Below are 26,086 nucleotides of genomic sequence, written 5' to 3'. Positions count from 1 at the left end.
TAGAATTTTTTTTTACAATTTAATATTCAGTTTAATACTTTAATGAAAAATATAACAGAATCAAAACATTTAAAACAAATACACTCATTACCCACTCCAGTAATTCATTTAAGTCATATCAACTATTGAATATGAAAAATAAATTCTGAAGTGTAATTACTTTAAAATATGCCACTTCCACTTTTGTGAATATTTTACATTTATATATAGATTCTATCTATAGTGGAAGCAAAAATTCTCTCTAGAGACATTATCTTCTTAAAATCTTGAGGTGCATAGTAGAGCCACAGGCAATATCTGACATATAAAATTGCAATATAGGTCTTTCACATTTGGCATTTTACTGGTACAATACAATGATCCAGGTATATAATCACTGTACAGTGCCTAAACATTCCAGTAAGAGCTATTATTTTCTTAATGTAGAATGATTAATACATATTCTACAAGGGGGCAGTGAAGTTAGTAATTCTACAGGGTATGTCCTGACATAATTTTCAAACTGTACAATAACACAAACAAGTTTGTTAAGGCCATGTTTTATTTGCTGATTAATGGTCAAAAGGCAATGTATTTATTTTCAAGTATTTTTTTGAAAGTCTGTGCTCATAAAAATAATGAAAAGTTGGAAAGACTTTTAAATCACAGAAACATTAAATATATGTTACAGAATCTTGTTTGCATGGAAACACAAGTTAAATATATATATAAAGCAATCAAAATTTTTTGCAGATCTGTTGTATGTGATCTTTAGTTATATATGAAAGTTTCTTGGTTCTGTTATTTGTGAAAAGATCAATACCAGATTGAATTACTACCTATTGGCAAAGGGCCCTGCAAAGCTTACTTTAGCATTAATCTTTTACGTGGTTGAGTTTGCTAATTTGAGATTACTTAAAAAAAGAAAAATTTAAAGGGCAGTATGTCCATAAACCAACAAATAGTTTGGCTGTAATGTATCATAAAACACAAAAAAACCCCACGTATCTGTACAATAAATATTATCTATGTATGGAAACACCCACACACACAGTCATAAAACAAAGCCTAATGAGGGGCTGCTTCCAGTTCAATATTCAGCTTTGTATTTTTTCTTACTTCATCAAATGAATAGCTTTTTCTCACCTTCTCATTCTTAAAGACAGTATGTAGAAGATCATGGCCATAGTCCTCAAGATCTCCTTTTCCTTTCTCAAGTATAACAAAGTTTCCTCCTGGTGTCCTATGTAAAGATAATTGGCCTTTTTGGGCCCTTTTTATTGGGATCAGCATCTGAGTCCTTGAAAACATTAACCCCAAGGCCACTAGTTACAACATAATCACACTTGAAGGAACAAGTCAACAGATCTCTTGTAAACTTCTGTAGCAAAACTCTACCAGAACTGAAGGAAACATTTTCAATACTCCATTTTTTTCTTTTTTCCTTTTTTTGCTTCATGCCTTGTCCAGCGCTTCTCCGCCCCGCCTCGAGTCCTCGGTCGGCCGGCGATGGGGACCAGAGAGATAAGGGGAGAGAGGGTGCGGACAACGTCTTACCCGGAGCACTTGTGATCACTCAGGACTCGCGGTGGTAAAGCAGATAAACTTTTAATGGGACTAGGCAATCATCATCTTTACAGGTTCCACCCGGGGCGAGACACCTCGGGGGAGAACAACCTCGATGCGGCCGTCAGGTACGGCTCCTTGTGGGCTGTCTCTCCGAGCTTTGCCCGGGAACTTTCTTATAAACCTTGCGTGTATCCAATGGGCTAACGCCACGCACACAAGCATGATTGGTGAATACAGCGGGTGGTTACATACATCAGAAGCCGGAAGCAGGATGTGGGCGCCATCTTGGCACCACTCGATGGGCGGGGGGAACTCAAGGGCAGGCTGCAGCTTGTCTACTAGGCCAAATCCGGAAGGTGGCTGCTCACAATGCCTTCTACAGTCTCTTGTGAGGTATTAATATCTACACCATCCCTTTGAATAACTCTAAGATAAGGTGGAAGCAACTTGTAGCCCTTTGAGTTCTCAGTAATCATGAACTTCTTACCTAAAATATCCAAGACCTTTAATATGGTGTCAAGAGAATTTTCAAAATCAGGTCTAATTATTAGTGGTGCCTCTGTACTCCTTGATACTATTAAATGTCTTAGATCTTCACCATATATTTTCTCACACACATTATAAATGTCATAGCTATCACTGACAACAGATACAGGCACTGATGAAAACTGTGTTACTATATGTTGAAAAGCATCTTTTTCATTGTCTTTACCCCAAGCTATTATGGTACTCTGTTCTGCTGCTGGAACAGAATAGCTTGGGACAGGATTTGTTCCATAGTGTTTTTTAATTAAAGCAATTCCAGCTACTGTGTCTGTTCTTTGAAGTTAAGCAAATTAGCAGATGCTCCTATGCCAGCAGTCTGTTGGGAAGAGACTCCTCTGTAGCCAAAATCATGCTTGTATTCCAGACCATCTAAGTTACCAGAAGTTTCTAACAAATATTTGGCCAATACTTTCCTCTGCTCTCTAGAATTTGTGGCCACTGTGATTGGATACCAGGACTGAACAAGAATAGTGTCAATCCAATTCATAAGCCAGTAACACTGTGGATCTGTGTTTTCCACTGTGTAGAGAACATTCCTCTGGGAATGACAGAGCCTTCAGGAACAGCTTTTACTTCTATTGGAAGATGCCCATCATACTGTAGTTCCATCCCTTTTCATTAAAGACATCATCTTGGAAATGCTCTTTGTAGACCTCTTTGGCTTCCTGGATTTTCTCTTTGGTCACCACTTTACCTTTTAAGTACTTATTAAGAATGTACTGCAACCCATAAAATACTGTTTCCTTGTATTTCACCTTCTTTTGGAGTTTTCTGTCTTCTTTCCACGGGATTCAAAGTAGGAATAAATTTTACTGGTGTTGGGTGGGTATTGTTTATAGTGAGTAACCCGATCCTCGGGCAGCCCTCGCCCAGGCCAGCCCAGCCTGACGCAACCCTGGGCCAAGACTGTGCTCCCAGGGAGGGCGTGGGCTCGGCCGGTGACACCCGACCCTCCCCTATCCCAGCTCTCTGCTAAAATTTGAGTTGCATTAAGTCAATGTTTTTTCATTGTTCTATCTTAAGCCCCTAAGAACATTCCTGGCACATAATTAGGTGCTCATTAGATATTTGTTGAATGAATGAATGAATGAATGCAGTAATCTTGTCCTTAACTTGGTATCTTCAGTGCCTTCTGTTAATCCTGGAATCTTAAATGCTATAGAACTACTTTCCTCTCAGACTTTTGGTGTTTCTTGATTTGTATCCTTGTCTTCAGCTGGCACTAGGGCCGCAGCTAAACTCTGGGTCACTTGTTGGCACTTTGGCAACCATTCCAGTCCTGGCAAGGGTAAACTATCTCGGTTTCCTAGCAACTGGGTCAGTCAGGGTCTGCTTCTGATGGAGTGGAACACCTAGAAGCCCAATGCCATAGTTTTCTGATTGCAATTAGTGGAAACTTATGCAATTTTACCCTATACCAGATTGGTCTACATCAGATGTTGCCTCTCACTGAACAAGGCCACATTTGCTTCAGCGAAACGGTAGTTATTTCATGTCACAGATGGAGTAAAGGAGGCAACAGTTAGTCACCTCACTCTCATCTCAGTGTATGCTTTCTGCAGGATTTAGTCTTCTCTAGACTTTCCTCTTTTTTTCCTGTTCCTTTTTTTCTTTCCCATCCCCCACAACCTCAAAAACTATGTTAAAATCTGCTCTTTAGCTAGGACTTCCTATCATTTATGTATACTTTAGTATGCAAGTAGTAAATCAGTCTATCATTTTCTCCAGGTGCCTTTTCATTTTAAACCCTCTTCTTGTTGTAGAATAAAAGATTTACTCCTGTTAGGAGGATCTGACGTATTATTAATATGCTGGTAGATTTGACTTATAGCACAGAGAGAGAGAGGTCTATTCCTGTTTCCCTGAACTCATGTCGAACTCATACACACGAGGAAAGCTGATGACTCTCCTCGTATACATGTATTGGGTGGGCGCTGGCCAGGTCTCTCCCTGTTTGAGCCTGGGCACAGGCGGTCGTTTACTAATGGAAGTAGCTGATAGAAAAAAAGGTGGGTGATAACTCTTCAAAAAAAGGTTACAGACTCCTCTACCATTATAAGGAAGACAGGTAGTTATGCCCTCTACCTTTTCCCACTCTGATGCTTTTATTTCAGCTTTGAGTTATTTCGTAAAGTTTATTTTAATCAAGTGTTATCTGTGTAAAAATATTTATTGGTGATGGAGTAAATTTCTCTGGTGATTTTCTCTGGATAGCACAGCCCACTTCTACCTTTTGCCTTTTTCTATTTCTCTGAAGTCAAACAGTAATTTTTGAACTATATTTTTAGAAACCTGAATCTTGAACTTTCTGAAGAGAGCTTTTGGGTTTCAGAGTTCCTACCAGGTAATGAGAAAATATAGAAATACCCTAGAATTTCAGTGTGAGTGTTAAATTTAGGTAACTTTGAGAATCCCTCAAGGTGGGGGTGGGGGGTGGGTAGGGGAATTTGAAAAAAAAAAAAATAAATAAAGGTCCGGTAGGAAATTTTGTAAAATGTAAAATAAAATTCAAAATTAAACCATTAAAAATGCATATACTCTTAAACACTGTTTATTTTTAGGAATCAGCCCAACTAAAGAAAAGAATGAGACAGATGTCAGTCTAAGTATACAAATGTTTTCAAAATAAAGTATTTCCTGTCAGCAGAAAATGTTTTACTTGATAAACTAACTTGATAGTCTTAACAACGCAAACAGTTGGATGCAATGGAGACTGTACACATTGCCAGCAGACATTTTTAAGAGATAAGCACTTGTTGGAGGAACTGCATTCTTGGAAAAATCTTTCATTGTGGCCAGCTGAGAGTACCACGTGTTTTAAAATGTCACTCATCATTTCAGTGATAAGAGTGCCCCCTAGTGTGATTGCATAATTACGCGTTTATGTGAAATTCACACATTCTTTTTAAAATCTCATTTTACTATTAGATAGTCATGTACCTCCTTTTTATGCTGTCTTGATTTGGTCCATATTGTGCATAATTATTTATCTAGAAATACACATGTAATTTTTTCTTGACTTTGCCCATGCTTATCTCAGCTTGAAAGTCAAGCTTGAAGTATATTTAAGGGTTATCTAATTCTTAAACTTCTCCAGTTCACCTTAATATCCAATAGTTAGTAAATTTGAAATTATATGCCAAGGTAAAATTTTATAAGATAATCATAAATTCTTTGGTAATAATACCTTTGTTAAATGCCAAATTGTGAACAGTTCCTTTTTTGGCATTTTAGTAATTAAAATGAGAATTCAAACACTACTCTTTGCTTTTGCAATGTCCATTGTGTGAAAAAAAAAGGATCCCAATTTTGAGATTTTCTTGCAATCCAGTAGCACTTATAGATACAGAAATTGAAAACATAAGCATAATAATGCATCCATGAATCATAAGTTGGCCTCGCATCCATCTGCCTGCCACCAGTTAAGAATGCCCTGAAATCATTCCCAACCCCATAAATTCTCTATCAAAATTGGCAGCAGAGTACATATTTTGTAACTGTTACTTTTTGTTGCATTTAAATTTTATTCTTTTGGGGATAATTAAACCTTGTAAAAGGAAAGTGCTCATAATATTCTCAACCACATTTCTGTAAATTTGACGATTGCAATTATGTTTCCCCCTGCTGTCTCTTCTCCAGGTTAAATTATCTTGATTGTTTTAACCGTTTCTCATGGGTTCTGTGTTCTAAACGTAATAATTTACAGTACTGCAATACTGAGTTGTTTGCAATAGACTACTTTTGCTTTTATTTTATTCTGCATGCTCCTTCTCTCATTTAATTTTGGAGCCATAAAACCAGCACAGATATGCATTAATTTCTGGCTTATTGAAAGCATGTCTTCTAAAAAGAGTAGAAACAAATCAGAGCAATGAACTTGCCATGGGAGACCTGTGTTTGAATTCTGGTTCTCACATTTACTAGCATTGCTACCTTTGGGCAGGTCACAATTTCTTCTCCTATAAAAAGGGAATGTAAATCCCTGTCTCACAGGGCTGTCGTAAAAATGCATGGTCCTTCCTATCCTCAGCATTAACACGCATTGAACATTCACTATATGCAAGATTTTGGTCTGGGTGCTTTATGAGCATTTATTTCTCACAACAACCCTATGCACTAGGTATTGTTATTTCTATATTATTATTAAGGAAACTGAGGCTTAGAGAGGCTAAGAAACTTGGTAAGTGGAAAATCCAAAATCCTAATTAAGGTCTTTCTAATTTGAGAATGAGCTCATAACCACTATGCTATGGATTTATTTTAGTCATGTATGTTTATTTATGCTAATATGTTGATTTGGTTGTCATTAAGGTCAAATAATCACCCAACACATAAACATAGGGAAAACAAATCTCTGGGAAAAGAGTAGGGAGATCATTTAATATGGATGCTCTTTTCGTTTGGAAACCAGAGTTATTTTGGACATTTATTCTTTATGTAGTTGTTTCAAAACTAGATAGCATATTAAAAGATCCCTTTGTATTGGTAAGGTTGAACTGGTAACAGCAGTGACAAGGGCTGGAGATACCTGATTCGTGAACCTTAAGGTACCTTTATGAATAATATAAAAGCATGATAATTAGAAGGCTAATTTTAGAAACTGTTACATGCTTCAAACTCACCATTTCTGTTGGTGTTCTCTGGACCTGGGATCATAATCTAATTTTTATGTGTATTGTCATTTTATTTAAGTATCATTTAATTGTACTGGTGTTTTGAAGTTGCATCATTTTCCTTACGATCTAAGAATTTTTTCCTGATTCTTTAGATACCAGATTTTATACTTTAAGTGCTACAGAAGCCAATGTAATAAGTTTCTCATTTCATTAAGTAGTTTTGAAAGCTACTACGTAACTCACTTTGGAAACATGGTGTGAACAGGCCTGGTCTTTGCTTAATAAATCTGGTGTTTCAAATTAATCCCCTGGTCCTTGAGGTTTGGTCTAGGATTGGCTTTTCATCCACAACTCAAGAAGACATTATTAGTTTCCTCAATGGCTGAGTGACGACTGCGTGGCTTAGATTGCCTCATGTCGTGCTTGAGTCAGATGTATAGACATTAATATAAACAGGTGTGCATATTTTTATATCTTATTAAAGTACCAGACTGCCCCAAACATGTGCTAACTTTATTAAATCAGCTAAACCATCATTTTGGAATCTATTGGTAAGTGAAGAAATGGGAGCTGTTTTTGTTTTCCATCTTCATTTCTGCTCCACCTCCACCCTCACCAATCCTGCTGCCTCCTCTGGCTTCCCCCCACAGACATCTGGTGGATGTGTTCTTTCAGTTTGACTTGTTTAATATCTATGGAATCAGCCCCCCCCCTTTTTTTTTTCCCAAATTCTGATATTGTTTTGGTTTAGGCCCTCATATTTTCACTTGAACAACTGAACAATCCTCATACTAGATTCACTCCTCCAGTCTCACCCCTTTCTAATAAACTGCTCCCAATGAAACCAGAATAATATTCCTGAAACAGAATTAATCAGCTTAAAATCATTGTGTCTCATTATTCAAAAAGACCCTTTGGTTTTTGCTTACCTCTCTTCTACCTTGTCTTTCTGTCATTGTCATCACACATTGAACTCTGTGCTTTGTGATATTGAAATAATTACAATCCCATAATGCTTTAGGCTTTCTTTGCCTCTATTTGCCTTTACCCATTTACTCTCTGTGCCAGTTTGGATGTATTATGTCCCCCAAAATGCCATTCTCTTTGATTCAGTTTTGTGGGGGCAGATGTATTAGTGTTGGTTAGATTGGAATCTTTGGATTGGGTTGTTACCATGGAGATGTGACTAGTAACACCTTTGATTAGGGTGTGACCTCTTGAATGAATGTTTCCATGGATATGTGGCCCCACCCACTCAGGGTGGGTCTTGATTAGTTCACTGGAGTATTATCAAAAGAGCTCACAAACAGAGGGACCCCAGAGAGCAACTGAGAGTGACATTTTGAAGAGGAGCTGCAGCTAAGAGAGGACAAAACACCCCAAGAGCAAGATTTTGGAGAATGCCATTTTGAGATGTAACCTGGAAGCAAGGGGATGCCAGCCACGTGCCTTCCGAGTTAACAGAGGTTTTCCGAATGCCAATGGCCATCCTTCAGTGAAGCTACCCTATTGTTGATGCCTTTACCTTGGATGCTTTATGGCCTTAAGACTATAACTTTGTAACCAAATAAACCCCCTTTATAAAAGTCAATCCATTTATGGTATTTTGAAAAAGGCAACACAAGCAAACTGGAACCGTCTCTATGCTAGTAAAAGCCTTCCCCATTCTTCATTTCGTGCCTCCTTTTCATCTGTGTAAGACTTAGCTCCATTGTCACCTTTTATGACAACCCTTCCCAGACTGCACTTCTGCTTCAGAAGCACAGACCCAGTATAAGTTAAGTACCCCTTCAGTGTACCACTGTAGGACCCTATGCCAACTTCTTTATTGTGGAGTTCAGTATAAAGTGGGCAGCTTGAAGGCAGGCATTTCATTATACTACTCACTGTATCACAGTGCCAGGTTTATAGAAGGTGTTTGGGAAAACTTTATTTATGAAACTCATGAAGAGGCTGAATGAAAAAATGGAAAGATGTGTTACAATTTCCAAGAAGCCCAAGCTTCAGTCAGCTTCAAAGCTGATGGATCAAATCACGTGGCTCCTGTCAGCCATTCCTGGGCAGGACAGTGGAGCAGCCATCATTTGCCTTAATGCTTTTTCTCTTCATTTACATTGAGACAACCCCACCACTCATATCCTCCTCAGTGTACTATACACCCCTTCTGTGACATGACAGAGATTTATTGTGGCTTTCTCAATATTCATTCTCCTCTCTTTATTACTATCTAAGCCCCAATATTGTTGTCATAAAAAACAAACAGGCTATCCCTCACCCTTCATTTTCTCATCTTGCTTGTTGCTATGGGAGACAATCTGCTATAATTCTGGACAGTGAGACAAAAACAGAAATTTGAAGGAGTTTCTGGGAAAACTGTGCTCTCTTGATGCAGATGCTGGCTTCTCATCCTTCTGGGTTCTTCCTCTTTTCTTATTCCTGGAATGTGCCCATGACAACTCAAACAGAAGCAACTACCTTACAACCTTTAGAGGAAGGCCAGGAGTATTACCGAGACTTTAGGCCTAATGTCCTTGAACTTCTAAATTGATTCCAGTAATTGCCTTCCTTTGGATGACTCATTGCATGATAAAAGTCACCATATTGTGTCACCCATTGTTATTTGGGTTTTCCTGTTACATCAACTGAACTAATTTCTTTAACTGACACTCCTTAGTGTTACAGTTAAAAACAAATACATTAGAAGTTAATAGCTTAAATTTCTCACTTCTCCACTTGTATTTTGTTCTTGTTAATTCAGCAACCATGTATTGAGACCTACCAGCATCTTGTGTTACCCTAGGCACTAGGGTCTAAGAATTAAAACATGATTCCTGTGTAAATGGCTTATATCTCATGGGACAGAGAAACATAAAATTAATTACAATTTAAAGTACAATAAAATATGAACTATGATAAACACAAAAGTAGGGATATGCAGAAAGAAGTAAGGGAAGACAAAAGAGGATATTTGTAATGTGATAAGGATCTCTTAAAAATATGAAGTTTTGAAAATCATAGAAAATGAATCCTTCTCATTTGGGATTTCACGCACCTTTGATAGGAATTATTCCTTGTGCTTTTTCAGTGACACTGTGCAGCCTTGTTGCCTCTTAATAGTAATTAAAATGAACACAGTCTAGAAGACCAATGATAAAAATCCCTGTGCTCAGCCACACTTTGAGCTGCTGACAGGCTATCTTTGGAAAGCCAATTTTGGGAAAAGCAGTCTGTGGAGAAGGAGGGATGATAAAAGATACAGGAAGTTGCCAAGGATTCTATTGACACACAGACTGAAGCAATAAGACAAGAGATGTAACAAGGAAGGCAGTAAACAAAGATATGGAGCTCAATGGTTGAAAGGCAAGAGTTAGTTAATAGAGAGAGACATCAAAATATCAGGCAGCTGACAGACCAGAACAAATTCACAATGAGGGAGAGCAAGAGAATAAGGCTCCACAAGAGAGCACAAAAATAGGTTGCTCTATACTGGGTCTCTCAGCAAAATCTCTGTGAGGAAAGCCAGAGGCAGATGATAATAAGGACACTATTTATAAAATTATGGAGGCCCAAAGGAGTTAAAATGAGAAAATGACCTCAGAATAAAGCATAAAATTATAATCAGTCAGTGTTTTGGAAAGTCACTAAATGCTCAGAGAACCTGATTCAAATGAGGATACATGGACTTTGGCATTGATTTTAGTCTTTAATCTTGAGGTGATTTTTTTTTTTTTTTTTGATGGTGGGGGGGGGTACAGATTTTGAAATGAATAAACATTCCCAGGAAAGGCAAAATCAATGTGGAATAAAATTTTTGGTTTGGGCCAAATGTCATTCAGAATTCTCAGGTCCTGGGATAAGCAACAGAAGGAAATGTGAGCATATTACCATTTCTTCTAACTATGACATACATGGTTTTCCCAGATGGGAACTGGGAAGAAAGCTGCCATGGATCCAGGTTTGAATAAGGACTGACCATTTTAAGTGTGCCTTAACTCCAGAGACTTGAGAGGAGCTATGAATACCAATAAGGCATCAAGTCACATTTGTGCAATTACAAATACTCCATCCTTTTACTCTACCAAGGATTTAAAAAAAGGACTAAGTTTATGCCTTGATGCATGACGAGAAGGGTCAGATAGAGTGTTATAGAAACTCTTCTATGGCACATGTTCAATCTTCCTGGGGAAAAAAAAATCACAAACAATTAGCATTCAGAACAGAACAGGTATCCTGGCTTCTGTGATTGTATTCTGCCTGAATTCTTTATCCAGTGATGACTGTAATAATCTCAGCTAAAGATATTTGACTGAGTGGTTTTCTGAAATATATTTATATATATACTATATATTTGTACTTTATTTTTGAAATATATAATTTACATATAAAATTAGAGTTGATCTATGTTATTTCCAATGTAAAACATATTGCTAGTTCACTCTTGATGCTTTTTATACTTTGAAAATGCTACTACTGAGACATTGCCACTATTTTGCACGACGTTATATGCCATAGGATAGAAATGTCACCTAAGTATCTTTTAATTTTCCTTCGTAATCTGACGCTGGTCAAGAGTGTTTAAATTCGCCCATATTTTTTTTTTAAACCATTTTGCTTATAGACTAATCACCAGTTGGCCGGCTGCTTTGCTTCATCTATGAAACCAGTAATCGACTTCCAAAGAAACACATCTGTGTACCCAGGATTCAGCAAATATCCTTAATCATCTTCTACATATCTTCTGTTTACAATAATTTCAGTTATAATTCAATCTCAGCCTTTCAGGTTGAGAAGTTCTTATCTTTTGTATCTTTCTTCATTTAGAAATTGAGTCTACAGTTTATTATCATTATTATGGTCCTTTCCCATTCTTTACCTTGCTTTTTGGTATTTCTGAGATGTGGCAATGGTTTGAGTCAGTATAGGAATATAAAAAGCAGAATGTTACAAAACACCCTTTGTGTATATTTAATTGTCAAAATTCTATCCAAAAATCATGTATTCTTGAGTTTTAGAAACCAATGTATGTTTAGAATGAGCCATTAATATGGAAAAAAGATGACTTGTAGATTGAATTGGATCTCCAACAGAGATCAGCAGCATATAAGAGATGAGAATGAGTGATGCAGTCGCAAAGGAGTTTGATTTAAAGAACTTTCTTTTACCTTCCAGTATCTCCATTGGGTTATATATATATTAAACTTTTTTTTTCTGCCAATACTTTTCACCTATAGAAAAACCAAGTAAATTTTGTTTTCTTTCACTTCCATCTTTATTAGTATGTTGTTTGGATTGGGTCTCAGGTATTTTATGTTGCATAGGCTCCCCTAGTTGACTCTGTTGCACATTGATATTTGAGAACATCCTCTTTATTTTAAATTTAAAATTACTTTATCAAACAGAAAAACGTTTGTTTTCCCCATTGCTTCGCATTGTTTTGTTTGGAAATGTTTTTTTTTTTTGTTTTTTGTTTGAGAACATTCTAAAATGTTGAGTATAATTATGGGAAGTGGCAGTCATCATAATAAAACAATAACTGAAAATGTGTTCAAGGTTCTATATTGACTTCATAGTAAATATAATTGCAAATATGAATTACAAGCCAAGAACAATTTGAAAGATTTCAAATCTTTTTCTGACCAAGGTTGGCTACTAAACTCACAGCTGCCTTCAAGTCTAATAAAGAATGATAATCAAATGATTAATAGTGGGTATTACAAATCTGTAAGGAAATAGAATGTTTGTGAACGTCAGTATAGACATTGTCTATAACTGAATTGAAATTTTGGAAACTCTTGGTTAAACAGAATGCCTAGAGAACAGTATTCTGATTAATTGTGTCTTTGATAAAACATTGAGCAGATTCTGTCTTTTGTGACTCAGTCATTGTTGAAAACTTTAAACTAACAAACTAATGCTACCCTCATCTCCTCTCTTTAATATCAGTAAATAAGTCAATCTTTTTTTTTTTGGCTCTTTGAAACTTCTATTCTGAAACAGGTTTCCCATTGTAGATGAGGACAATAGAGGCAGTTGTTTGCAATAGAACTCCTTGATATCAGTTTGTTTGTGTACAATTTGCCACTTTCTGCCACAAATGGAACACAGAAAATTCTAGATAACTAAAATTTCCAGTTAATGGTTTTAGTGAAGTAAAAGCTGTTTAAAATCTTGGCTGTTCAAATTATTTTTCAGTAGTTAGATTCCTAATGGAGTGATTGGCCCTTTCACTAAAGGAGCCTAGAGAAAGACTACGAAGGAGGATTTAGGATACTGACAAATTCTAAAATAAAGTATTTTTAATGACAATGAAAACTTTATCCTGATTTTTCACACCACCTTTTAAAATGAATGTAAGCCTAAAGAGCACTTTATCTATTAGTGATTATTCTAAACATACCAAAATATATAGTACTTAGTCCTCTTTCTATGCTGGGCATTGCATTAAATGATCACATATTTATCAGGTGCAACCATATGAAGTTTCATTGCTGTGTATTTTTTATAATTTTGTTGTAACTCAGCCTGGTAGAGTGAATAAATTTGTGAAATTAACACATGAATTTATGTGACTGTTAATTTGTTTTATAGTATCTATATTTCTTAAGCTAAGACCTTTTTATTGAACTAAGCATCAGAGCCTTATAATGATATTTGTAGGCCCTAGGCACTCTAACTTTTGGAAGCCCAGTCCTGCATGGAAGTCAACTTGTTAAAATGAGCCTTTATTCCAATTAAATGCTGCTGTACCTAAATATGAAGTGAGTTAAATTGTTTTTGTCTAGTTTACATTTAACATTGTGTAGACGTTTACTTCAAATTAATTAATTTTAATTATGTATTTTTCATACTTCATATCTTTCAGACCTTAAATATTTTCAAAGTCTCTTGAAAAAACTTGTGGCCCTAAGCAACAGACCTTACTTAATATATAAAAAGACTGGGCCTATAGCTGAATTTTCTTTAAGATGCTAAATTCCATGGAGCTTTTTTTCCCCAATGGAAGCCATTTCTTTCACTTCTTCTAAATAAACAGAACTAGGCATACTTACTGTCCCCAAATGCAGCTATCAGGCTATTATTCCAATACCTTTCTCCAATATTCTACCTTTTTAATGTGTGTGTATGTGTCTCAAAAGTGTTATTCCTTTTTTTCTGATTTAAAAAGCAATCCATTTTCATTATAAGACATTGTATTAGTTAGGATTCTCTAGGGAAACAGAACCAATAGGAGAGATCTGTAAGTATGAGATTCTATAAAAGTGTCTCACGCAACTGTGGGGATGCACAAGTCCAAATTCCGTAGGACAGGATGCACAAGTCCAAATTCTGTAGGGCAGGCAGCAAGCTGGCAACTCCAATGAAGGTCTTGGATGAACTCCCCAGAGAGGCTGGCTGGCCAAGAAGAAGTGGTGAAAGTTCTCTCTCCTCTCCCTTAAAAGTCTTTAACTGATTGGATTAAATCTAGGTGACTGAATTCTCTCATTGTGGAAGACATGTCCTTCGTTGATATAATCAGCCACAGATGCAGTCAACTGACTGATGATTTAATAAAACAACCTTCTGGTTTATTAACCAGACACAATTGTCCTTGCAGTAAGAGTTAGGCCAGTGCCTGCTTGACCAAATACCTGGGCACTATCACTGCCCAAACTGACACATGAACCTAACCATCACAGACATTTATAAACTGTGAAAAGAACAAAGATGAAAAATAACTACTCATTTTCCTATCTAAAAATTTCTGTTATTTTTATTTTGGTGTATATACCTCCAGTCTTTTTTTCTATATGTATTAAACAACACTAAACTATGCCTATTTTGCTCCCTGTTTTCTTTTTAACTAAACATATCACTAATATTTTACAAACAATTATTATTCTTGTTAAGTCTGATATGTGGTGCCTGTATATCATTTTATTCTAGAGATTTTACCATTTATTTGACTATTTTCCTTCCCCTTGACATTTAAATTATGTCTTTTACTATTATAAAATGTTTTACATCTTTTACATAAATCGTTTAAATTTCTTATTGCTTATTTTAAAAATTAATTTTATCTACACACACTCTGTATCCAACAAACATATTCCCTTTACTGTTATAAACATAATATATTTTTAAATTGGAATTTCTAAAACAAATAATATGTAGACAATCATTTTATTTGTGAATAGAGACAGTTTTATTTCTTCCTTTGCAATGGTGTGCCTTTTATTTCTTTGTCTTGTCATTTTGTGCTGCTAATTCTTTAGTGTGAGGATTTGATTTAATTTACTTAATAGTTGGACTAGGTATGGTGTTTGTTGTTTCTATGTTTCCCCTCAGTGTATGTACCACAGGCTTCAAATTCCTCTAACAATACTTTGTGTTTAGATAATGTTTTTAGGACTAGGAAATTGAGATTACTAGAAAATATTTTAATTTTGAGTACTAAATCGGTATAGTGCTAAGCATGAAGATACATGTCAACAGAATAAAAGACTCCAGAAATAAACCTTAACACATTTGGAAGTTTGTGTATATGATATACCTTCAAAATGCTTCTCACATGCCTCTTATCATATTGAGGAAGTTTCTTTATATTACTAATTTTCTGAGTGTTTTCATCAAGAAGGGGGCAGGGTTTTGTCAAATGCATTTTCTGCATCAATTGAGATGATCATGTTTTGTTTTGTTTTGTTTCCTTCATGCTATTTATTGGAGTATACTCCATTGATTGATTTTCTTATGTTGAAACAACCTTACATTCCAAGGATAAATCCCATTTGATCATAGTATATGCTCCTTTTAGGGACTGTTGGGTTCAATTTGTTAGTATTTTGTTGAGGGTTTTCTATCAATATTCATAAAGGATATTGATCTATAATTTTCTTTTCTAATGCTATCTTTATCTATTTTTTGTATTAATATAATTCAGATCTCATAGAATAAGTTAGGAGGCATTCCTTACTTTTTAACTTTTTGGAAAAATTTGAGCAGAATATTAATTCAGATTTGAATGTTCAGTATAATTTACCAGTGAAGCCATTCGAACCTGGACTTTTCTTTGTTGGGAGGTTTTTGATGACTGATTCAATCTTGTTATTGGTCTGTTGAGATCTATTTCTTTTTGAGTGAGTTTGGGTAATTTGCACATTTCTAGGCATTTGTCCATTAATCTAAGAGATCTGTAATTTGTTGACATACAATTGTTCATAGTATCCTCTTACAATCCTTTTTATTCCCATGAGGTCTGTAGTAAGGTCTCTGCTTTCGTTTCTGAGTTTTTGTTATTTCAATACTCTCTATTTTTCTTTATCAGTCAGGGTCTAGGTTTGCCAATTTTATTGATGTTTTCAAAGAACTAACTTTTGGTTTTGTTGCTTTTCTATGTTGTTCTTCTATTGTCTATTTCACTTATCTGCCTTCTAATCTTTATTATGTCCTTCCTTTTGCTCACTTTGGTTTTGTTTGCTCTTCTTTTTCTAGGTTAGGTTGTGAGGATAGGTTACTGATTTGAGATCTTCTTTTTCAATGTTAGCATTTATAGTTATAAATTTCCTTCTGACCATTGCATTTGCTGTAACTTTTAGTTTGGATATATTTTGTGGTTTTCTTTTCATTATCTCCAGATATTTCCTAATTTTTCTTATGATTTCTTCTTTGACCCTCTGGTTGTAAAGAAGGGTGAAGTTCATGTGGCAACTTGGCTAATTTATGTTACACAGTTGTTTGGTCAAGCAAGCACTGGCTTGACTGTTACTGTGAGGACATTGCCCGGTCTTAAACCATCATTAAGATGTAATCTCTGGCTGATTACATCTGCAATCAACTGAGGATGTTGTCTTCAACAGTAAGAGAAGTCTCATCCAATCATTAGAAGGCTTTAAAAGGAGCATGATGATTTCCACAGTCAGAAGAGAGAATTTCCATCTCTGTTTCAGTCAGCCTGGGGAATTCATTGAAAACCTTTATTGGAGTTCCCAGCTTGCAGCCTGCCCTATGGAATTTGGATTTATGCATCCGTATTGTCTCATGGGGCAGTTTTTATAAAAATTTCATAATATTTACAGATATCTTCTGTCGATTTTGTTCTCCTAGAGAACCCTGACCAATATGGTTGTTTGAGAATGTATTGATTTATTTCCACATATTTGGGAGTTTTCCAGGTCTCCCTCTGTTATTGATTTCTGTTTCATTCCTTTGTCGGTTGGAGAAGATACTTTGTATGATTTAATTCTTTTAAATTTATTGAGACTTGCTTTGGTCTTGCTAAGATATGGTCTATTCTAGAGAATAATGTACGTACACTTGAGAAGAATGTGTATTCTGCTGTTGTTGGATGAAATGTTTTTCATTTGTCTATTAGGTTGAGTTAGTTTATAGAATTGTTAAATCCTCTATTTCTTTATTGATAATCTTGCTAGATGGTCTGTCCATCATTGAAAGTGATGTGTTGAAGTCTCCTATTATTAATGTAGAACCATCTGTTTCTCCGTTCAAATCTGTCAGTATTTACTTCATATAAATGGGGCTCTATTGTTAAGGGCATATATATTTATAATTGTTATATCTTGTATATGAATTGACCCTTTTATCAATATATAGTATCCTTCTTTGTTCCTTTTAACAGTTTTCATCTTAAAGTCTGTTTTTTTTTTCTGATAGTATTATAGCTTTCCTCTATCTCTTTTGGTTACTATTTGCATGCAATATTTTTTCCATCCTTTCACTTTCAGTGTACTTTTGTCTTTTGAATTTAAAGTGAGTTTTTTGCAAAAAGTGTATAATTGGGTAATACTTGTTTATCCATTCTACCAATCTCTGCTTTTTGACTAGAGAATTTAACGCATTTATATTTGAAGTAGCTACTGATAATGCAGTACTTACTTCTGACATTTTGCTATTTGCTTTTTGTAAATCTTATACCTTTTTTGTCTCTTACCTCTCCCATTATCACCTTTTTTTGTATTTAGTTGGTCTTTTGTAATTAACACTTTACAATTCCTTCTCATTTCCTTCTGTGTATTTTTTTGCACATATTTTCTTTTTGGTTACGATGGACTTAATTTAACATCCTAAATTTATAAGAAACCCCATTTGACTTGATACTAACTTGGCAACAATAGCATATACAAACTCTATCCCCTCACCTATACATTGTTCTTATCACAAATTATATCATATACATTGTGTCCATAACTGTAGGTTTATCATAACTTTTTATGCTTTTGCATTTTACATCCTATCCAAAGTAAAAGGGAGAATTACAGACTGAAGAAACAATAGTATTTACAGTTATACTTACCCATGTAGTTGCTCTATTTAACTTCTTTTCATAGCTCTTTTCCAGGTCTTAACATCTCCAAGCCAAACCCAGAATGAGTTTTACTCTTTCAAAATTTTATTTCTTAGTTCAAAATTCAAAAGGTATAAAAATCTTCCCATTCACTCTCTCCAAGTCATCATGTACCATAAGTAAATATGCTTATATATTCATTTTTTCTGTTTTACCCAAATAGAAGCAAACTGTACATGTGATTCTTTTTTAAATGCTGTTTTCTATTAATATTAAAATCTACTTTAAGCTTTCTCACAATTTGCTTATTCCTTCATCCCTTTTCATATGGCACCCTTAGCTCTTTTTCAGTTGTCAATTGGAGACTATTGCAAATAGGTACGCAGAAGGCATCCTCATTATTTTTATGTTTGCATTATAATCCATTTTATTGCTGTACCATAAATTATTCAACCAGTGTCTCATTGATAAACATTTATTTTGCAGCCATTGCTATTATGAACAATGTTGCAATAAGTATTCCTGTGTATAAAATTTTGCATCTGTGTGCAAGAATATCTGAAGGTAAAAATTATATGTATTTGTAAATTTGATAGATATTTACAAATTGTCTTTTATTTAGATACCTGTTTTCTGATGCTGTCCTGGTTAACACAGTGTCTTTTCAAATTTCAGGTTCTTTCCCAGTCTGTTAGGAAAAAACTATATGTTATCAATATTGTTTTGACTTTTCTTTTTCCTATTATGATTGATTTTTTTTCATCTTTAAGGGATAGTCATATTCAATTTTTCATGAATTATCAGTCTATATACTTTGCCCATTTTTACTTTGGGGAATTTTTTTCAAAGCCTTTGGAGATTTGTACATGGCCTGTGATGTTAATTGCCAGCATTTTTCTCTGTTTGTTTGCCTTTGATATTATCTCTATAAAGTTTTGTCATTCATGATTATTTAATATATATATTTTTAAATCTGATTTTAGTGAATGAACCTAATAACTTCTAGGTGAGATTATTTAAGAATATTTTCTATGGTTTCTTTTAGTAGTTTTATGTGCTTTCATTTTGTATATTTAAATCTTTGATTTATTGAGAACTTATCCTATAGGACTATATTAGTTAGGGTTCTCTGGGGAAACAGAATCAACAAGAGCTATCTATAAATAAAAGATTTTATAAAAGTGTCTCACGTAACTTTAGGTATGCATGAGTCCAAATTCTGTAGGGCAACTCCAATGAAGTTGTCCGATGAACTCCTCAGGAAACACTTTGCTGGCTAGCTGAAGAAAAAGTGAAGGTCTGCTGTCTTGCTTAAAAGCCTTCAACCAATTGGGTTAAATCCAACTGGTTGCATTCTCTCATTGTGGAAGACATGCCCTTCGTTGATGTGATTAGTCACAGCTGCAGCCAATTGACTGATGATTTAATAAACCAGCCTTCTGGTTTATTAACCAGCCACAAATGTCCTTGCAGTAACGGTTAGGCCAGTGCTTGCCTGACCAGACACCTGGACACCATCACCTGGCTAAGATGACACATGAACCTAACTATCACAAGGACTGATGAGGCAAAGTCACAGACAGGGTGACAAAGGTAGGAGTTTGGCAAATGATTAGAATAAAATGCTTGCAAAAGAAAGACTGATAAAAGCAATCAAATCATAATTTTGTTTTATAAATGGTAATTTACTTGTCCTAGCATCTATTATTTAAAAATCCATCTTTTTATATACATTTGAAATGTCACCTTTATCATATACACAACTTCCAAATGTGTTAAGGCTTATTTTTGTTGTCTTTTATTCTACTGATGTATATTTTCATGCATAGCACTATACCAATTTAGTGCTGAAACTTAAAATATTTTCCTGCCATTCCAATTTGCCAATCCCAACAACATTCCCTTGAATACACCATATCTTCAAGATTCAACATTCTTGTGTACACTCCCTCTCTTTTTTCTTAAAATTCTGTTATCTATACATATTAAAATCTACTTTGACTGAAGTTTCTCACAATTCACTTATTCCTTCTTTCCTTTTCATATATTTGTCCTCAGGACTATTAAACTCACATTATTATAAAGTAACAGTTGTTTTATAGTCATCAATTCCCATCAGTTTATTTCCTCTGTTCATTTTCCTTATAACACTCTTCATGAGTTGCTACTCTTTATTGCCTCCTTTTTCTTGAAGACTTTCTTTTAGGTTCAATGCCACTCAATTTCTCTAAAACTTATGTATATTTTTGAATTTTAGTTCAAAAAGTATATATCTATAAGAGCCTATATTTTGGCTCTACTGTTTCTATATTTTCTCCTTTGGAATTTCATCTTTTGTTTTGAATTCTACTTTAACTTATCAATATATGACCCATGTTTATATTTCTATTTCTTTCCTCTTCTTATCTTATAATTACAGTCTCTTGTTTACCCTTTCTATGAAGAAACTGTCAGTGTAGAGGTGACATTAAGACACAGCTATCCTACTAATTACCTCAGTTTCCACCCTTGTCTAACATTTAGGTGTGGCTGTATAACTGGTTCTTGCCAATTTTGCTGGTTTGAATCTATCATGTCCCCTGCAAAAGCCATCTTCTTTTAATCCAGTCTTGTGGGTGTAGACTTACTATGGGTGTGTCTTTTGATTATGTTGTTTCTGTGGAGAGTGACCCACCCAAATGTGGTGACACCGTTTGATTAGATTATTCCCTAGGAGATGTGACTGCATCCATTCAAGATGGGTCTTGATTAGTTTACTGGAGTCCTTGAGAGATCTCAGGTGCCGACACAGTGCCAGACGCTTGGAGATGCAGACAGAAAGACATTTGGAGATGCTGAGCTAAGAGATGAAGCCCAGAGTTTGCCCCAGAGAAGCTAAGAGGGGACTCCCAGATGCTTAGAGAGAAACAGACTGGGAGATCAAGCAATAATGCACAGGAGCTGAGAGAGAGAAACTAAGAGAGACAGAATCCCAGAGATGCTTTCAAGAGAGCCATTTTGTAACCAGAATCCTGGGACAAAGGCAGTGGATGTCAGCCATGTGCCTTCCCAGGTGACAGAGGTGTTCCACATGCACATATAATTTCACAAGTATTTCCTGATTGCTTGCAGAATGGCTGAGTCAATTTACAGGACTTCTCACAAAACCTGGCAGTATAATTTTCCCTTGTACTTCCTAACACTTGGTTTTATAAATTTTTAAAATTTTTTGTCCATTTGATGCATATAGAGTGGTATCTCATTGTAATTTGTTTACCATTAATTAGTTGTGAGGTTGAGCCTCCTTTTCCAACATACAGCTGTCATCCACTCTTCTTCTTTGGGTTTCCTGTCTTTCCCTTGTTGATTTTCAGGAGTCCCATGTATATTATAGATTAGAACTTATTTTAGTTAGTTTTAGGCATTGAAAATATCTCTCCCAATCTTTAATCTTTTAACTTTAGAGTGGTAAAAGTTGTGATGGAAGAGCCCTTACCACTCCACCGTGGGATTGTTTTATTTCTAGGATGGTATGTTCCCTGAAGAGGGTGAAGGAAGACTGTCCTGTTCATCTTTATATCACAGTTAGATAGTGTTAAGCAGTATAATGATAATGGCAAATGGTTACAAATTTAAGAGGGGCTTGAACTGATGAAGACATCTTATATTGTTCAAGCTTCTCCGTTCTGGAGACTTACTCTTTTTCAAATCAGTGGTCTAAATTGGCGACTGGACTGAAAACTGCCAAATTTATGGATTTGGCTGAAACTATTTTCTTTAAAATATTTATTTATTTTTATTACTTATTTTATTAGAGCAGTTTCAGTTTTACAGAAACATGAAGAAAGTACAGTATTCCCACATACTCCCCCCTTTTATACACACAGTTTTCCCTGTTAATAACATTTTGCTTATGGTATTCTTATTTGCACAAAACTGGTTCCTTTTGATTTTGTCAAATTAATCAGTTTTTACTTTGTTTTTCTAAGTCAAATTTAATGAGGTATAACTTACAGTAAAATGCATCCATGCTAAGGATATGATTTAAAATTTAGGATAAAATTTTATGTTTAAACTAGGTTTCTTGTAGACAGCATATAGTTGGGTCTTGCTTTTTTACCCAATATGACAATCTCCATTATTTAACTGCTTTGCTTAGACTATTCACATTTCAGCCGACTAATGATATATTTGGATTAAAACTATCATCTTGCTAGCTGTTTTCTTTTCATTATATTTGTTCTTTGCTTCATTTTAACTGTTTGATGTCTCTCTGTACTTTTTCAATGGTTATCCTGGTGTTTACAATGTACATTTTAAAATATTCTAAGTCTACCTTCATATACATCCCGTTTGTTGTGCCATTATCATATAAATGCATACCACATTGTTCCCATTATTGCTTTAGACAATCATTTTTTAAAACAAATACAAACATGATAAAAGACCATGTTTTGCTTTTTTAAAATTTCATTTCCATTGCTCTTCATTTCTTTGTATAGGTGCAAGTTTCTGATCCCTATCATATGTTTTCTTTAATAATGACATTTAACATTTCTGCTGGCAATGAATTTCCTCATTTGTGGTATGTCTGAGAAAGTCTCCTCCACTCCCATCCCCTTCACTTTTTTTAAAATTCAATTTTATTGAGATATACTCACATAACATACAGTCATCCAAGGTGTAAAATCAGTTGTTCATAGTACCATCATATAGTTGTGCATTCATCACCCCAATCTATTTTTTGAACATTTTCTTTGTACCAGAAAAAGTAAAAATAAGAATAAAAAGTAAAAAGAACACCCAAATCACCCACCCAACCTATATTTCATTTAGTTTTTTGTCCTCATTTTTCTACTCATCCATCCATACACTGGATAAAGGGAGTGTAATCCATAAGATTTTCACAGTCACACTGTCACTGTTTGTAAGCTACATTGCTATAAATTCGCCTTCAAGAGTCAGTGCTACTTACTGGGTTGCAGCTTTATGGTTTCAGGTATGTGCTTCTAGCTATTCCAATGCATTAAAACCTGAAAAGAGTTAGCTATACAGTGGATAAGAATGCCCACCAGAGTGACCTCTAGACTCCATTTGGAATCTGTCAGCCATTGAAACTCTATTTTGTTTCATTTTGCATCCCCCTTTTGGTCAAGAAGATATTCTCAATCCCATGATGTCAGGTCCAGATTCATCCTTGGGAGTCACATCCTGTGTTGCCAGGGAGATTTACACCCCTGGGAGTTAGATCCCACATAGCAGGGCGGGACAGTGAGTTCACTTGCTGGGTTGGCTTAGCTAGAGAGAGGGCCACATCTGAGCAACCAAAAGGTATTCAGAGGGAGACTCTTAGGCACAATTATAAGCAGGTTTAGCCTCTCCTTTGCAGTAATGAGCTTCATAAGGGCAAGTTCCATGACAGAGGAGGGCTTGGCACATCAAACAGCCAGTCCTCAGTGTTTGTGAGAACATCAGCAACAATCCAGGTGAGGAAGCCCAACACCTCTGCATTGTCCCCCCAGCTCCTCAGGGTGGACCCTGTATATGTATTTTTATTCTCTGTCCAAACTACTTTGAGATGTGTCACTATTTTACACTAACCTATGCGAACCTATCAGGTCTTACTTCCTATTAAAAGTTCCATGTAGTTATTGTATTTGAACAAACTGTACAAATTAAATTCTTTAGGAAATATAGTTCTTGCACCAACTAAATATCTCTTCCCTTGGTCTCACATGGAATTTGAAGTTTTAAATGCAGTCAGTATTGTCCTTTACTCTTTGGCTCGATTTACCATAGTCCTAACCACATCTGCTTCATTTGTATCTCTAGTTGAAATCTGGACTCTTTTTCAGCTTCTTAACAGTTGCTGTATGTGCTAATACTGACACTCATATCTGCCAAACTCTAGCTCTGAGTTTCAGGTGACACACAGATACCCAAAGTTCCAGGGATTGATCAGGTTATACACAAAGGGATCAGCATCTTGGAATCTGGAGATAGCGATTACAATTCAGGAATAGATGTGACTGCTGTAAGAGCTTATTCCCCTGATAAGTTGTGCTCTAAGGTTCAGTTCTAAGTTTACCCATTGTAGTTAGTCCATATTGGTGAGGCATTATAGAGTTTGCCTTTGTTTCTGGCATAGTTCACTCAAAATGCTGTCTACAGGTTCCATTCATCTCATTGCATGTCTCATAACTTCACTGCTTTTTGCAGTTGCTCAGTATTCCATTGTAAGCACACACAGCATTCTGTTCATCCAATAATGTACCCTTAGGCCACCTCCACCATTTGCCAATCATGCATACTCTCTACATAAACACCAGTGTACTAATGTCCATTCATGTTCCTGCTTTCAAATCCTCCAGGTAAATGCCCTCTAATGAGGCTGCAGGACCTTATGGCACCCACATACTTAGCTTCGTGTGGAACCACCACACTGACCTCCAGAAAGGCTATACCATTCTGCCTCTTAACCAACAGTAAATATGTACATCCCTCTCTCCATATTTTCTCCACTACTTTTATCCCTGTTTATATTTTACATACCATTTTGTAAGCCATAATCATGTACAATATAATTATCCATAGTGTGCAATCAGTTGTTCACAGTATCATCATACAATTGTGCATTTATCACCACAGTCAGCACTTGAACATACTGATTACTAAGAAAAAAAGTTTTTTTAATGAATAACAGAAAAGATAATAAAAAGAAGAATAAAATATCATACAATATGATAGTAGGCTCAGAAAAGACTGCCAAGAATCCCATATCCCTCCCTTATATCCCCTTCTCATACACATTTAGCTTTGGTATATTGCCTTTGTTACATTTAATGGAAGCATATTACAATGTTACTGTTGACCATAGACTCCAGTTTGCTTTGATTATATATTTTCCCCATTACCATCTCCTTTCCAACACCCTGCATGGTTGACATTCATTTGTTCTCCCACATGCAAGAACAGTTTTACATTTGTACATTTAGTCACAATCATTGACCACTCTAGTTTTTGCTAAGTTAAACAGTCCCAGTCTTTATCTTCTATTCTTACCTCAGGTATCATCCATGCCCCTAGTCCACCTCTTTCAGCTTTACTCACGGACATCTTGGTTCAGTATAAGTTACAATATTATGCTACCATCATGCAGCATTATGTTCTCTATTTCTGGATCTATACAATCAATCCTGATGAACATTCTGTAGTCCTTCAGCATCAAATGCCCAATCTCTACCCTCTTTCTATCTCCTGGTAGCCTGTGTTATCAGCTTTTAACTCTCAAAGTTTGGCCATTAACGTTTGTTCATTTTGGTGAGACCATACTCTATTTGTCCTTTTGTTTCTGGCTAACGTCACTCAACATAATGCCCTCAATGTTCATCCATATTATCATATGTTCCATGTCTTTGTTCTGTCTTATAGCTGCATAATATTCTATTGTGTGTATGTACCAGTTTGTTTATCCACTCACCTGTTGATGGACATTTTGGCTGTTTCCATCTCTTGGCTATTGCGAATAATGCCACGATAAACATCAGTTTACAAATGTCCATTTGTGTCTTAACTTTCAGTTCCTCTGAGTATATAGCTAGTAATGGAACATTTGGGTCATATGGCGAATCTATACTTAGCTTCTTGAGGAACTGCCACACTGTATTCCAGAGTGGTTGCACCATTCTACATTGCAACCAATAGTGAATAAGTATGTCTCTTTCTCCACACCCTCTACAGCACTTGTAATTTTCTGTTTTTGGATAGTGGCCATTCTGGTAGGTGTGAGATGATATCTCATTGAGGGTTTGATTTGCATTTCCCTAATAGCCAGTGAAGTTGAGCATTTTTTCATGTTTTTGAGCCATTTGTATTTCTTCAGAAAAGTGTCTGTCCATGTCTTTTGCCCGTTTTTGAATCGGGTTGTTTGTCTTTCTGTTGTTGAGATGTAGGATCGCTTTATATATTTTGAGATATAAAACCCTTATCTGAAATGTGGTTGTTCAAATATTGTCTCCCATTGTGTAGGCTGCTGTTCTAGTTTTCTAATGCTGCTGGAATGCAAAACACCAGAGATGAATTGGCTTTTATAAAAGGAGGTTTATTTGGTTGCACAGTT

The 26,086-nt window shown here is 35.5% G+C and overlaps 1 pseudogene; it reads right to left on the bottom strand.

Annotated features, from left to right (window-relative positions):
• Positions 1–1,047: 1,047 nt before the first annotated feature.
• Positions 1,048–25,083, bottom strand: LOC119530255 (annotated as a pseudogene).
• Between the last annotated feature and the right edge of the window lie 1,003 nt (positions 25,084–26,086).

Source organism: Choloepus didactylus, chromosome 3, assembly GCF_015220235.1.
Source record: "Choloepus didactylus isolate mChoDid1 chromosome 3, mChoDid1.pri, whole genome shotgun sequence".
NCBI lineage: Eukaryota > Metazoa > Chordata > Mammalia > Pilosa > Megalonychidae > Choloepus > Choloepus didactylus.
Note: the sequence above shows the minus strand (reverse complement) of the source record. Positions and strands in the feature narration are given on the sequence as shown.